Source organism: Pseudophryne corroboree, chromosome 1 (genome assembly GCF_028390025.1).
Source record: "Pseudophryne corroboree isolate aPseCor3 chromosome 1, aPseCor3.hap2, whole genome shotgun sequence".
In the NCBI taxonomy this organism is placed as follows: domain Eukaryota; kingdom Metazoa; phylum Chordata; class Amphibia; order Anura; family Myobatrachidae; genus Pseudophryne; species Pseudophryne corroboree.
In genome coordinates, this window is record NC_086444.1 from 886212358 (window position 1) to 886224536 (window position 12179).

The following is a 12179-nucleotide window of genomic DNA, read 5'->3' on the forward strand; positions in this document are numbered from 1 at the left end:
TTTAAACAATGGTGTTTTTGTTTGTGAAATGGACAATTTTGCAGAGTATAAAATTATCCATTCCTACAGGTAGCCATCTTTTAATTGTTGATGCTGATTATGTTCATTATTCAATGGGAAGATGAATAGATTGGAAATATTCTGTAGAATATTAAGAATGGACTTTATCACTCTTCAATAGGCACACATTATTGGCATCTAGTAATATAATCATCACAAAGTAGTATCGCTACATGTCAGTTCTAAAGACTTTATTTCATCAGGAACTCAAATCCATCCTTCTTTGATAGGCACACAGTGATTAAATTAGACAAATAATAAATCAAACCTCTTTGACAAAAATAATTGAATGTGATTATTGAAGTAAGGTGATACTTAACGAATCTAAGAATTTACATCTTAAACACAGAGGAAACTAAAATATATTTCATCAAGATACCCTACAAGCCAAGTCTTTCAGTTCATGATTGCAGTAACACATATATTTTTCCACATTTTTTGTAATTGCACATCAAATTGTCATGTTTTATATATTTCGAGCAGTTTCCAATATGGCAACATCAGTGTTCAGAGAATGGATAGCTCAGTCGGTAGAGCATCAGAATTTTAATCTGAGGGTCCAGGGTTCAAGTCCCTATTCAGGAGAGTGTCTTTTAAACAATGGTGTTTTTGTTTGTGAAATGGACAATTTTGCAGAGTTTAAAATTATCCATTCCTGCAGGCAGCCATCTTTTAATTGTTGATGCTGATTATGTTCATTATTCAATGGGAAGGTGTATAGATTGGAGAGATTCTTTAGAATATTAAGAATGGACTTTATCACTCTTCAATAGGCACACATTATTGGCATCTAGTAATATAGTCATCACAAAGTAGTATCACTACATGTCAGTTCTAAAGACTTTGTTTCATCAGGAACTCAAATCCATCCTTCTTTTATAGGCACACAGTGATTAAATTAGACAAGTAATAAATCAAACCTCTTTGACAAAAATAATTGAATGTGATTATTGAAGTGAGGTGATACTTAAAGCATCTAAGGATTTACAACTTAAACACAGAGGAAACTAAAATATATTTCATCAAGAGACCCCACAAGCCAAGTCTTTCAGTTCATGATTGCAGTAACACATATATTTTTCCACATTTTTTGTAATTGCACAGCAAATTGTCATGTTTTATATATTTCGAGCAGTTTCCAATATGGCATCTTCAGCACACAGAGCCTGGATAGCTCAGTCGGTAGAGCATCAGACTTTTAATCTGAGGGTCCAGGGTTCAAGTCCCTGTTCAGGTGAGTGTCTTTTAAACAATGGTCTTTTTGTTTGTGAAATGGACAATTTTGCAGAGTTTAAAATTATCCATTCCTGCAGGCAGCCATCTTTTAATTGTTGATGCTGATTATGTTCATTATTCAATGGGAAGGTGTATAGATTGGAGAGATTCTTTAGAATATTAAGAATGGACTTTATCACTCTTCAATAGGCACACATTATTGGCACCTAGTAATATAGTCATCACAAAGTAGTATCACTACATGTCAGTTCTAAAGACTTTGTTTCATCACGAACTCAAATCCATCCTTCTTTGATAGGCACACAGTGATTAAATTAGACAAGTAATAAATCAAACCTCTTTGACAAAAATAATTGAATGTGATTATTGAAGTAAGGTGATACTTAAAGCATCTAAGGATTTACAACTTAAACACAGAGGAAACTAAAATATATTTCATCAAGAGACCCTACAAGCCAAGTCTTTCAGTTCATGATTGCAGTAACACATATATATTTTTCCACATTTTTTGTAATTGCACAGCAAATTGTCATGTTTTATATATTTCTAGCAGTTTCCAATATGGCAACTTCAGTGTCCAGAGAATGGATAGCTCAGTCGGTAGAGCATCAGACTTTTAATCTGAGGGTCCAGGGTTCAAGTTCCTATTCAGGAGAGTGTCTTTTAAACAATGGTGTTTTTGTTTGTGAAATGGACAATTTTGCAGAGTTTAAAATTATCCATTCCTGCAGGCAGCCATCTTTTAATTGTTGATGCTGTTTATGTTCATTATTCAATGGGAAGGTGTATAGATTGGAGAGATTCTTTAGAATATTAAGAATGGACTTTATCACTCTTCAATAGGCACACATTATTGGCATCTAGTAATATAGTCATCACAAAGTAGTATCACTACATGTCAGTTCTAAAGACTTTGTTTCATCAGGAACTCAAATCCATCCTTCTTTGATAGGCACACAGTGATTAAATTAGACAAGTAATAAATCAAACCTCTTTGACAAAAATAATTGAATGTGATTATTGAAGTGAGGTGATACTTAAAGCATCTAAGGATTTACAACTTAAACACAGAGGAAACTAAAATATATTTCATCAAGAGACCCCACAAGCCAAGTCTTTCAGTTCATGATTGCAGTAACACATATATTTTTCCACATTTTTTGTAATTGCACAGCAAATTGTCATGTTTTATATATTTCGAGCAGTTTCCAATATGGCAACTTCAGCACACAGAGCCTGGATAGCTCAGTCGGTAGAGCATCAGACTTTTAATCTGAGGGTCCAGGGTTCAAGTCCCTGTTCAGGTGAGTGTCTTTTAAACAATGGTCTTTTTGTTTGTGAAATGGACAATTTTGCAGAGTTTAAAATTATCCATTCCTGCAGGCAGCCATCTTTTAATTGTTGATGCTGATTATGTTCATTATTCAATGGGAAGGTGTATAGATTGGAGAGATTCTTTAGAATATTAAGAATGGACTTTATCACTCTTCAATAGGCACACATTATTGGCATCTAGTAATATAGTCATCACAAAGTAGTATCACTACATGTCAGTTCTAAAGACTTTGTTTCATCACGAACTCAAATCCATCCTTCTTTGATAGGCACACAGTGATTAAATTAGACAAGTAATAAATCAAACCTCTTTGACAAAAATAATTGAATGTGATTATTGAAGTGAGGTGATACTTAAAGCATCTAAGGATTTACAACTTAAACACAGAGGAAACTAAAATATATTTCATCAAGAGACCCTACAAGCCAAGTCTTTCAGTTCATGATTGCAGTAACACATATATATTTTTCCACATTTTTTGTAATTGCACAGCAAATTGTCATGTTTTATATATTTCTAGCAGTTTCCAATATGGCAACTTCAGTGTCCAGAGAATGGATAGGTCAGTCGGTAGAGCATCAGACTTTTAATCTGAGGGTCCAGGGTTCAAGTCCCTATTCAGGAGAGTGTCTTTTAAACAATGGTGTTTTTGTTTGTGAAATGGACAATTTTGCAGAGTTTAAAATTATCCATTCCTGCAAGCAGCCATCTTTTAATTGTTGATGCTTATGTTCATTATTCAATGGGAAGGTGAAAAGATTGGAAAGATTCTGTAGAATATTAAGAATGGACTTTATCACTCTTCAATAGGCACAAATTGTTGGCATCTAGTAATATAATCATCACAAAGTAGTATCGCTACATGTTAGTTCTAAAGACTTTATTTCATCAGGAACTCAAATCCATCCTTCTTTGATAGGCACACAGTGGTTAAATTAGACAAGTAATAAATCAAACCTCTTTGACAAAAATAATTGAATGTGATTTTTGAAGTAAGGTGATACTTAATGAATCTAAGGATTTACATCTTAAACACAGAGGAAACTAAAATATATTTCATCAAGAGACCCTACAAGCCAAGTCTTTCAGTTCATGATTGCAGTAACACATATATTTTTCCACATTTTTTGTAGTTGCACAGCAAATTGTCATGTTTTATATATTTCGAGCAGTTTCCAATATGGCAACTTCAGTGCTCAGAGCCTGGATAGCTCAGTCGGTAGAGCATCAGACTTTTAATCTGAGGGTCCAGGGTTCAAGTTCCTGCTCAGGCGAGTGTCTTTTAAACAATGGTGTTTTTGTTTGTGAAATGGACAATTTTGCAGAGTATAAAATTATCCATTCCTACAGGTAGCCATCTTTTAATTGTTGATGCTGATTATGTTCATTATTCAATGGGAAGATGAATAGATTGGAAAGATTCTGTAGAATATTAAGAACGGACTTTATCACTCTTCAATAGGCACACATTATTGGCATCTAGTAATATAATCATCACAAAGTAGTATCGCTACATGTCAGTTCTAAAGACTTTATTTCATCAGGAACTCAAATCCATCCTTCTTTGATAGGCACACAGTGATTAAATTAGACAAATAATAAATCAAACCTCTTTGACAAAAATAATTGAATGTGATTATTGAAGTGAGGTGATACTTAAAGCATCTAAGGATTTACAACTTAAACACAGAGGAAACTAAAATATATTTCATCAAGAGACCCCACAAGCCAAGTCTTTCAGTTCATGATTGCAGTAACACATATATTTTTCCACATTTTTTGTAATTGCACAGCAAATTGTCATGTTTTATATATTTCGAGCAGTTTCCAATATGGCATCTTCAGCACACAGAGCCTGGATAGCTCAGTCGGTAGAGCATCAGACTTTTAATCTGAGGGTCCAGGGTTCAAGTCCCTGTTCAGGTGAGTGTCTTTTAAACAATGGTCTTTTTGTTTGTGAAATGGACAATTTTGCAGAGTTTAAAATTATCCATTCCTGCAGGCAGCCATCTTTTAATTGTTGATGCTGATTATGTTCATTATTCAATGGGAAGGTGTATAGATTGGAGAGATTCTTTAGAATATTAAGAATAGACTTTATCACTCTTCAATAGGCACACATTATTGGCACCTAGTAATATAGTCATCACAAAGTAGTATCACTACATGTCAGTTCTAAAGACTTTGTTTCATCACGAACTCAAATCCATCCTTCTTTGATAGGCACACAGTGATTCAATTAGACAAGTAATAAATCAAACCTCTTTGACAAAAATAATTGAATGTGATTATTGAAGTAAGGTGATACTTAAAGCATCTAAGGATTTACAACTTAAACACAGAGGAAACTAAAATATATTTCATCAAGAGACCCTACAAGCCAAGTCTTTCAGTTCATGATTGCAGTAACACATATATATTTTTCCACATTTTTTGTAATTGCACAGCAAATTGTCATGTTTTATATATTTCTAGCAGTTTCCAATATGGCAACTTCAGTGTCCAGAGAATGGATAGCTCAGTCGGTAGAGCATCAGACTTTTAATCTGAGGGTCCAGGGTTCAAGTTCCTATTCAGGAGAGTGTCTTTTAAACAATGGTGTTTTTGTTTGTGAAATGGACAATTTTGCAGAGTTTAAAATTATCCATTCCTGCAGGCAGCCATCTTTTAATTGTTGATGCTGTTTATGTTCATTATTCAATGGGAAGGTGTATAGATTGGAGAGATTCTTTAGAATATTAAGAATGGACTTTATCACTCTTCAATAGGCACACATTATTGGCATCTAGTAATATAGTCATCACAAAGTAGTATCACTACATGTCAGTTCTAAAGACTTTGTTTCATCAGGAACTCAAATCCATCCTTCTTTGATAGGCACACAGTGATTAAATTAGACAAGTAATAAATCAAACCTCTTTGACAAAAATAATTGAATGTGATTATTGAAGTGAGGTGATACTTAAAGCATCTAAGGATTTACAACTTAAACACAGAGGAAACTAAAATATATTTCATCAAGAGACCCCACAAGCCAAGTCTTTCAGTTCATGATTGCAGTAACACATATATTTTTCCACATTTTTTGTAATTGCACAGCAAATTGTCATGTTTTATATATTTCGAGCAGTTTCCAATATGGCAACTTCAGCACACAGAGCCTGGATAGCTCAGTCGGTAGAGCATCAGACTTTTAATCTGAGGGTCCAGGGTTCAAGTCCCTGTTCAGGTGAGTGTCTTTTAAACAATGGTCTTTTTGTTTGTGAAATGGACAATTTTGCAGAGTTTAAAATTATCCATTCCTGCAGGCAGCCATCTTTTAATTGTTGATGCTGATTATGTTCATTATTCAATGGGAAGGTGTATAGATTGGAGAGATTCTTTAGAATATTAAGAATGGACTTTATCACTCTTCAATAGGCACACATTATTGGCATCTAGTAATATAGTCATCACAAAGTAGTATCACTACATGTCAGTTCTAAAGACTTTGTTTCATCACGAACTCAAATCCATCCTTCTTTGATAGGCACACAGTGATTAAATTAGACAAGTAATAAATCAAACCTCTTTGACAAAAATAATTGAATGTGATTATTGAAGTGAGGTGATACTTAAAGCATCTAAGGATTTACAACTTAAACACAGAGGAAACTAAAATATATTTCATCAAGAGACCCTACAAGCCAAGTCTTTCAGTTCATGATTGCAGTAACACATATATATTTTTCCACATTTTTTGTAATTGCACAGCAAATTGTCATGTTTTATATATTTCTAGCAGTTTCCAATATGGCAACTTCAGTGTCCAGAGAATGGATAGGTCAGTCGGTAGAGCATCAGACTTTTAATCTGAGGGTCCAGGGTTCAAGTCCCTATTCAGGAGAGTGTCTTTTAAACAATGGTGTTTTTGTTTGTGAAATGGACAATTTTGCAGAGTTTAAAATTATCCATTCCTGCAAGCAGCCATCTTTTAATTGTTGATGCTTATGTTCATTATTCAATGGGAAGGTGAAAAGATTGGAAAGATTCTGTAGAATATTAAGAATGGACTTTATCACTCTTCAATAGGCACAAATTGTTGGCATCTAGTAATATAATCATCACAAAGTAGTATCGCTACATGTTAGTTCTAAAGACTTTATTTCATCAGGAACTCAAATCCATCCTTCTTTGATAGGCACACAGTGGTTAAATTAGACAAGTAATAAATCAAACCTCTTTGACAAAAATAATTGAATGTGATTTTTGAAGTAAGGTGATACTTAATGAATCTAAGGATTTACATCTTAAACACAGAGGAAACTAAAATATATTTCATCAAGAGACCCTACAAGCCAAGTCTTTCAGTTCATGATTGCAGTAACACATATATTTTTCCACATTTTTTGTAATTGCACAGCAAATTGTCATGTTTTATATATTTCGAGCAGTTTCCAATATGGCAACTTCAGTGCTCAGAGCCTGGATAGCTCAGTTGGTAGAGCATCAGACTTTTAATCTGAGGGTCCAGGATTCAAGTTCCTGCTCAGGCGAGTGTCTTTTAAACAATGGTGTTTTTGTTTGTGAAATGGACAATTTTGCAGAGTATAAAATTATCCATTCCTACAGGTAGCCATCTTTTAATTGTTGATGCTGATTATGTTCATTATTCAATGGGAAGATGAATAGATTGGAAAGATTCTGTAGAATATTAAGAATGGACTTTATCACTCTTCAATAGGCACACATTATTGGCATCTAGTAATATAATCATCACAAAGTAGTATCGCTACATGTCAGTTCTAAAGACTTTATTTCATCAGGAACTCAAATCCATCCTTCTTTGATAGGCACACAGTGATTAAATTAGACAAATAATAAATCAAACCTCTTTGACAAAAATAATTGAATGTGATTATTGAAGTAAGGTGATACTTAACGAATCTAAGAATTTACATCTTAAACACAGAGGAAACTAAAATATATTTCATCAAGATACCCTACAAGCCAAGTCTTTCAGTTCATGATTGCAGTAACACATATATTTTTCCACATTTTTTGTAATTGCACATCAAATTGTCATGTTTTATATATTTCGAGCAGTTTCCAATATGGCAACATCAGGGTTCAGAGAATGGATAGCTCAGTCGGTAGAGCATCAGAATTTTAATCTGAGGGTCCAGGGTTCAAGTCCCTATTCAGGAGAGTGTCTTTTAAACAATGGTGTTTTTGTTTGTGAAATGGACAATTTTGCAGAGTTTAAAATTATCCATTCCTGCAGGCAGCCATCTTTTAATTGTTGATGCTGATTATGTTCATTATTCAATGGGAAGGTGTATAGATTGGAGAGATTCTTTAGAATATTAAGAATGGACTTTATCACTCTTCAATAGGCACACATTATTGGCATCTAGTAATATAGTCATCACAAAGTAGTATCACTACATGTCAGTTCTAAAGACTTTGTTTCATCAGGAACTCAAATCCATCCTTCTTTTATAGGCACACAGTGATTAAATTAGACAAGTAATAAATCAAACCTCTTTGACAAAAATAATTGAATGTGATTATTGAAGTGAGGTGATACTTAAAGCATCTAAGGATTTACAACTTAAACACAGAGGAAACTAAAATATATTTCATCAAGAGACCCCACAAGCCAAGTCTTTCAGTTCATGATTGCAGTAACACATATATATTTCCACATTTTTTGTAATTGCACAGCAAATTGTCATGTTTTATATATTTCGAGCAGTTTCCAATATGGCAACTTCAGCACACAGAGCCTGGATAGCTCAGTCGGTAGAGCATCAGACTTTTAATCTGAGGGTCCAGGGTTCAAGTCCCTGTTCAGGTGAGTGTCTTTTAAACAATGGTCTTTTTGTTTGTGAAATGGACAATTTTGCAGAGTTTAAAATTATCCATTCCTGCAGGCAGACATCTTTTAATTGTTGATGCTGATTATGTTCATTATTCAATGGGAAGGTGTATAGATTGGAGAGATTCTTTAGAATATTAAGAATGGACTTTATCACTCTTCAATAGGCACACATTATTGGCATCTAGTAATATAGTCATCACAAAGTAGTATCACTACATGTCAGTTCTAAAGACTTTGTTTCATCACGAACTCAAATCCATCCTTCTTTGATAGGCACACAGTGATTAAATTAGACAAGTAATAAATCAAACCTCTTTGACAAAAATAATTGAATGTGATTATTGAAGTGAGGTGATACTTAAAGCATCTAAGGATTTACAACTTAAACACAGAGGAAACTAAAATATATTTCATCAAGAGACCCTACAAGCCAAGTCTTTCAGTTCATGATTGCAGTAACACATATATATTTTTCCACATTTTTTGTAATTGCACAGCAAATTGTCATGTTTTATATATTTCTAGCAGTTTCCAATATGGCAACTTCAGTTTCCAGAGAATGGATAGCTCAGTCGGTAGAGCATCAGACTTTTAATCTGAGGGTCCAGGGTTCAAGTCCCTATTCAGGAGAGTGTCTTTTAAACAATGGTGTTTTTGTTTGTGAAATGGACAATTTTGCAGAGTTTAAAATTATCCATTCCTGCAGGCAGCCATCTTTTAATTGTTGATGCTGATTATGTTCATTATTCAATGGGAAGGTGTATAGATTGGAGAGATTCTTTAGAATATTAAGAATGGACTTTATCACTCTTCAATAGGCACACATTATTGGCATCTAGTAATATAGTCATCACAAAGTAGTATCACTACATGTCAGTTCTAAAGACTTTGTTTCATCAGGAACTCAAATCCATCCTTCTTTGATAGGCACACAGTGATTAAATTAGACAAGTAATAAATCAAACCTCTTTGACAAAAAATAATTGAATGTGATTATTGAAGTGAGGTGATACTTAAAGCATCTAAGGATTTACAACTTAAACACAGAGGAAACTAAAATATATTTCATCAAGAGACCCCACAAGCCAAGTCTTTCAGTTCATGATTGCAGTAACACATATATTTTTCCACATTTTTTGTAATTGCACAGCAAATTGTCATGTTTTATATATTTCGAGCAGTTTCCAATATGGCAACTTCAGCACACAGAGCCTGGATAGCTCAGTCGGTAGAGCATCAGACTTTTAATCTGAGGGTCCAGGGTTCAAGTCCCTGTTCAGGTGAGTGTCTTTTAAACAATGGTCTTTTTGTTTGTGAAATGGACAATTTTGCAGTGTTTAAAATTATCCATTCCTGCAGGCAGCCATCTTTTAATTGTTGATGCTGATTATGTTCATTATTCAATGGGAAGGTGTATAGATTGGAGAGATTCTTTAGAATATTAAGAATGGACTTTATCACTCTTCAATAGGCACACATTATTGGCATCTAGTAATATAGTCATCACAAAGTAGTATCACTACATGTCAGTTCTAAAGACTTTGTTTCATCACGAACTCAAATCCATCCTTCTTTGATAGGCACACAGTGATTAAATTAGACAAGTAATAAATCAAACCTCTTTGACAAAAATAATTGAATGTGATTATTGAAGTGAGGTGATACTTAAAGCATCTAAGGATTTACAACTTAAACACAGAGGAAACTAAAATATATTTCATCAAGAGACCCTACAAGCCAAGTCTTTCAGTTCATGATTGCAGTAACACATATATATTTTTCCACATTTTTTGTAATTGCACAGCAAATTGTCATGTTTTATATATTTCTAGCAGTTTCCAATATGGCAACTTCAGTGTCCAGAGAATGGATAGCTCAGTCGGTAGAGCATCAGACTTTTAATCTGAGGGTCCAGGGTTCAAGTCCCTATTCAGGAGAGTGTCTTTTAAACAATGGTGTTTTTGTTTGTGAAATGGACAATTTTGCAGAGTTTAAAATTATCCATTCCTGCAGGCAGCCATCTTTTAATTGTTGATGCTTATGTTCATTATTCAATGGGAAGGTGAAAAGATTGGAAAGATTCTGTAGAATATTAAGAATGGACTTTATCACTCTTCAATAGGCACAAATTGTTGGCATCTAGTAATATAATCATCACAAAGTAGTATCGCTACATGTTAGTTCTAAAGACTTTATTTCATCAGGAACTCAAATCCATCCTTCTTTGATAGGCACACAGTGGGTAAATTAGACAAGTAATAAATCAAACCTCTTTGACAAAAATAATTGAATGTGATTATTGAAGTAAGGTGATACTTAATGAATCTAAGGATTTACATCTTAAACACAGAGGAAACTAAAATATATTTCATCAAGAGACCCTACAAGCCAAGTCTTTCAGTTCATGATTGCAGTAACACATATATTTTTCCACATTTTTTGTAATTGCTCAGCAAATTGTCATGTTTTATATATTTCGAGCAGTTTCCAATATGGCAACTTCAGTGCTCAGAGCCTGGATAGCTCAGTCGGTAGAGCATCAGACTTTTAATCTGAGGGTCCAGGGTTCAAGTTCCTGCTCAGGCGAGTGTCTTTTAAACAATGGTGTTTTTGTTTGTGAAATGGACAATTTTGCAGAGTATAAAATTATCCATTCCTACAGGTAGCCATCTTTTAATTGTTGATGCTGATTATGTTCATTATTCAATGGGAAGGTGAATAGATTGGAAATATTCTGTAGAATATTAAGAATGGACTTTATCACTCTTCAATAGGCAAACATTATTGGCATCTAGTAATATAATCATCACAAAGTAGTATCGCTACATGTCAGTTCTAAAGACTTTATTTCATCAGGAACTCAAATCCATCCTTCTTTGATAGGCACACAGTGATTAAATTAGACAAGTAATACATCAAACCTCTTTGACAAAATAATTGAATGTGATTATTGAAGTAAGGTGATACTTAACGAATCTAAGGATTTACATCTTAAACACAGAGGAAACTAAAATATATTTCATCAAGAGACCCTACAAGCCAAGTCTTTTAGTTCATGATAGCAGTAACACATATATTTTTCAAAATTTTTTGTAATTGAACAGCAAATTGTCATGTTTTATATATTTCGTGCAGTTTCCAATATGGCAATTTCAGCGCTCAGACCCTGGATAGCTCAGTCGGTAGAGCATCAAACTTTTAATCTGAGGGTCCAGGGTTCAAGTCCCTGTTCAGGCGAGTGTCTTTTAAACAATGTTTTTTTTGTTTGTGAAATGGACAATTTTGCAGAGTTTAAAATCATCCATTCCTGCAGGCAGCCATCTTTTAATTGTTGATGCTGATTATGTTCATTATTCAATGGGAAGGTGTATAGATTGGAGAGATTCTTTAGAATATTAAGAATGGACTTTATCACTCTTCAATAGGCACACATTATTGGCATCTAGTAATATAGTCATCACAAAGTAGTATCACTACATGTCAGTTCTAAAGACTTTGTTTCATCACGAACTCAAATCCATCCTTCTTTGATAGGCACACAGTGATTAAATTAGACAAGTAATAAATCAAACCTCTTTGACAAAAATAATTGAATGTGATTATTGAAGTGAGGTGATACTTAAAGCATCTAAGGATTTACAACTTAAACACAGAGGAAACTAAAATATATTTCATCAAGAGACC

The 12179-nt window shown here is 33.8% G+C and overlaps 9 non-coding genes across 9 annotated transcripts; all 9 read left to right on the forward strand.

Annotated features, from left to right (window-relative positions):
- The first annotated feature begins 1224 nt into the window (after positions 1–1224).
- On the forward strand, positions 1225–1297 carry TRNAK-UUU (transfer RNA lysine (anticodon UUU)). The gene has a single exon. It is a non-coding gene; the product is annotated as a tRNA-Lys (tRNA).
- A 1233-nt stretch (positions 1298–2530) lies between these two features.
- Positions 2531–2603, forward strand: TRNAK-UUU (transfer RNA lysine (anticodon UUU)). The gene has a single exon. It is a non-coding gene; the product is annotated as a tRNA-Lys (tRNA).
- A 1230-nt stretch (positions 2604–3833) lies between these two features.
- TRNAK-UUU (transfer RNA lysine (anticodon UUU)) lies at positions 3834–3906 on the forward strand. The gene has a single exon. It is a non-coding gene; the product is annotated as a tRNA-Lys (tRNA).
- A 579-nt stretch (positions 3907–4485) lies between these two features.
- TRNAK-UUU (transfer RNA lysine (anticodon UUU)) lies at positions 4486–4558 on the forward strand. The gene has a single exon. It is a non-coding gene; the product is annotated as a tRNA-Lys (tRNA).
- A 1233-nt stretch (positions 4559–5791) lies between these two features.
- TRNAK-UUU (transfer RNA lysine (anticodon UUU)) lies at positions 5792–5864 on the forward strand. The gene has a single exon. It is a non-coding gene; the product is annotated as a tRNA-Lys (tRNA).
- A 1230-nt stretch (positions 5865–7094) lies between these two features.
- TRNAK-UUU (transfer RNA lysine (anticodon UUU)) lies at positions 7095–7167 on the forward strand. The gene has a single exon. It is a non-coding gene; the product is annotated as a tRNA-Lys (tRNA).
- Positions 7168–8398: 1231 nt separating this feature from the next.
- TRNAK-UUU (transfer RNA lysine (anticodon UUU)) lies at positions 8399–8471 on the forward strand. Its single transcript has one exon. It is a non-coding gene; the product is annotated as a tRNA-Lys (tRNA).
- A 1234-nt stretch (positions 8472–9705) lies between these two features.
- TRNAK-UUU (transfer RNA lysine (anticodon UUU)) lies at positions 9706–9778 on the forward strand. Its single transcript has one exon. It is a non-coding gene; the product is annotated as a tRNA-Lys (tRNA).
- A 1230-nt stretch (positions 9779–11008) lies between these two features.
- On the forward strand, positions 11009–11081 carry TRNAK-UUU (transfer RNA lysine (anticodon UUU)). The gene has a single exon. It is a non-coding gene; the product is annotated as a tRNA-Lys (tRNA).
- Positions 11082–12179: the final 1098 nt, after the last annotated feature.